Genomic DNA, 3,471 nt, shown 5'->3' with positions numbered 1-3,471 from the left:
ATTAATTAAATAAATAACAAATAAATAAATAAATAAGTGTGTGTGTGTGTGTGTGTGTCTTAAATTTTATTCATCTGCTAGAGAACAGGAGCTGGACACACCCTGCCCAAGCACAGCTGGGTGTGACACACTCAGGCAACCAGGCCAACTTATTTAAGTTTCTTCCTCTTCCTCCTCCTCCTCTACTTCCTCCTTTTCCTCCTCCTCCTCTTCTTCCTCCTCTTCTTCCTCCTCCTCCTCCTCTTCCTCCTCCTCCTCGCAAACTGTAGACCCGGATGACCTGCTTGTTGGGGTCTTCTAGGATGAGGTACTTGCCCTCCTCTAGCTTCACACAGATGTCAATGATGCAGTGCAGGATGCCCCAGGCATAATCCACGCTCAGCTTGATCTGGCTGGCCAACTCACTGGGCTTAAACTGCTGGGTGCCTAGGACGACATGGCATGAGGAGTCCTTTACGTGCAAAGCACAGCAGGTCCACCGTGCCAGCTTGTAAAGCTGTTGTTCTTCAACTCAGTGGCAATGACAGCCCCAGGCTGAGAGTCCAGCTTCTGACGCCCGTCAACGCCATTACAACTCCTGGAGTCCCATTCATTGAGTGTCTTGATGTTGATGAAGGACACCTCCCCATTGGCCCCAGTCATGATGCCATCATGTACACAGCTGACAAGAAGATCAATGTCACCTCCGACACGGTAAATGGTAGGCGACAGAGGCGATCTCATTCTTATCCATGTGGTCCTCCACGAATGGGTTTGGATTGGGGAAATTCTACCTTTCCCCCACCCCCCCATTCTCAGGCACTGATGGGAGAAGCTGTGGTCCATGCAGGTGGCCTCCACAGCCTGGCTCCGAGGTGAGCTGAAGGAATTACCTTCATGTTGAGGGGACTCGTTGGCTGACTCACTCACAGTCCGGAGGTCAGAATCAGAGTCGTCCCTCTTGTCATAGAAGAGTTTAGATCTGACTCTCTGGATGACAATATCCCAGGAGTACACAGAAAGTGCAGTTCATCAGTGTGGCCAGGATGGCGTCAGTGGCAAACGCATTGCCCTGTGGTTTTGTCAGCTTCTGGATGACAGGGTCATCGGTGGTGGTGACAGTGTGGAAAGACGCTCTTGGTGCTCCCCAGAGGCCTCTCACTCCTCATGGTGATGCAGTCAAACGCTTTGACATAATACTCCAGTGCTCCGCAGGACTCAATGTCCTGAGGCTCTGACACTTCCAAGTATCGCATCTTCATCAGCTGAGGGAAGTCTATCTCCTCCTTCCCCTCCCAGTCGCTGTGAACTTCAGCTGAGTAGTCTCGGGGTTTCTGTGACTTCTGATCCCATTTTTGCCTGACTCCAAATTGCTTCTGGAATTTTTTTCTGCAAGCGAATTCGTTCTCTCACTTTCTGCTTGGCACTCTTGGGCGGTAGTGCCTGTAGGTTGAACTGCACCATGTTCCTCTGATCTTTGTCTCTGCGGAGGTTCCGCTGTGCGAATCTCATCCGGTTCCGCTGGTAGGCAGCCTTCCGCGTAGGCGACACGTCCACCAGCTGAAAGCTTGTCTCATCACCCTCATGGAAATATGTATCCTGACCTCTCCCACTGGATTGAAAGGAATACTTGCCTGTATACCTCTTGTCCTGGCATGTGGCCCCTGTCCAGACTGCAACCATCCCCAGCCAATCTCCTTGCTGAATGGCTGGCAGGGCATATCCTGAAACTGCTCAGGCATGGCACAGGGACCCAGCCTGAGGGGTTGTCCTGGATGACAGGTGTCATGAACTTCGCCATCTTCTAAAACCTGCAACTCCCTTCCTGGGCCCGGATGGCGACAGATGGCCCAGGTAAGAAAACTGTGATAGCCTTGACCCTCGTAGGAACCAAGACAGGAGGAGGAAGATTCGCACCTTGTACCACTTTCAAACCACCAATTTAACACCAACCACCTGGACTGAAGTGTGTTCCAGTGTCTGCCCTCCATGTAAACACCTTGAAACAAGCAACTCCAAGACCTTGCTCACTCTGAGTCTTCTACACCTCACCAGGGGAAGCAAGACATCTGGCGAAGCCCAGAGTCAACAGGGCAGAAACTGAGGTAGAGAGAATAAAAGCTGACTGACCAGGAAGCCACACAGTGCTATCCTCGGGGCCTCTGAGCACTCTGTTCCTTGTCCCCCATGGCCTGGAAGGTTCTTTCTTCCTCTGCCCCTCTGCCCCTCACCCCCACACTCACTCATGTATCCCTTGAGCCCCAGACTAGGGTGGGTCCCTCTACACTAATGTTCTCAGAACACCCTGCAATTTCCCATCAGTGCTTTGTGTGGATGGGCGGCTGCACATGTGTGATTATTCAATTACAGTCTGTCTTCCCATGAGGGAAGAGACCACATCTGTTCTTGCTCATCAAAGCGGCTGGGTAGTCCATGCCTGAAAGTGCTCACCGGATGAGGTAGCCCGGCGAACAGATTCACCGAGTTGTTCCCAGTCCCAATCTGTGTGGGGCAGAGCCAGCAGTGGCAGAACACGGAGCAGGAGATGGGGCTAGGGGGAGGGGGAGGACCTCAGAGGCCGTGGTGGCACTTCAGAGAAGGTGGTGGCCTGCTTCGTCCAGTCACGCCTTCATCCATACAAGCACTTATCATCCTGTTAGATACTGAGGACGGTACAGCTCTTAGCACTTGTCTAAGAAGCTGGAGACTCTGAGTTGGCACCAGACACGAGGCGCTACAAACGCAGCACGGTGAGAGAGGACAGTCAGTGGTTAGGAGAAACATGGGAGATGTTGCCACAAATAAATGTGGAAGATATTTTTTTTTTCATTTCTAAATGATGTAAATGGCTAGTCAGCTTCTATAGAAGAGAACACAAAACTACTTACTCGTGGCCAAAGAGTAATCTGGAGACAGGTTAAGTTTTGAATTCATAATAGTGTTCTCAGTAGGTGTGGAGTCCACGCCAGCTCCTTCAAGTGCTCCACTGAGAACTGAACAGCCCCAGCGCCTGATAAGATTAATCGCGATCATACTACCTGTTATGAAGGCCACTGTACTGCTGGGTGTGGTTTGCAAAGATGGCTTCCCTCTGAAGGGGACGTTGCTTTAGTAGCATGTAATCTGACCCCTGAAGAGTTCAGAGGCTCTGGGAGATTTAAAGACCCTGACGGGGAGACAGGCAGGTGTAGTAGATGCCAACAGGGCAGGGAAGGGGCATCTCGTTCAACCCAGTGCAGTACCCTCCTCCTATGTCCCCTGGGGGAGGAGCCGGAGCACAGCTTCAGCTCTCACAGCCTGGGTGCCCCAGAAGTGAGGAGACACTCCTGACAGGAAAGGACCTGGAAAGTTCTTCCTCTCCTTCCCTGTCTCCCTCCCCTTCTTTCCCTCTTCTTGTCCCTCCCCACTCTCTGCACCTATCTCTGTCCCCTCCTCCTCTCCCCTCCTCCTCTCCCCTCCTCCTCTCCCCTCCTCCTCTCCCCTCCTCCTCTC

The 3,471-nt window shown here is 52.2% G+C and overlaps 1 pseudogene; it reads right to left on the bottom strand.

Moving 5' to 3' along the window:
- Window positions 1–201: 201 nt before the first annotated feature.
- Window positions 202–1,780, bottom strand: LOC110324916 (annotated as a pseudogene).
- Window positions 1,781–3,471: the final 1,691 nt, after the last annotated feature.

This window comes from Mus pahari, chromosome 7 (genome assembly GCF_900095145.1).
Source record: "Mus pahari chromosome 7, PAHARI_EIJ_v1.1, whole genome shotgun sequence".
In the NCBI taxonomy this organism is placed as follows: Eukaryota; Metazoa; Chordata; class Mammalia; order Rodentia; family Muridae; genus Mus; species Mus pahari.
Note: the sequence above shows the minus strand (reverse complement) of the source record. Positions and strands in the feature narration are given on the sequence as shown.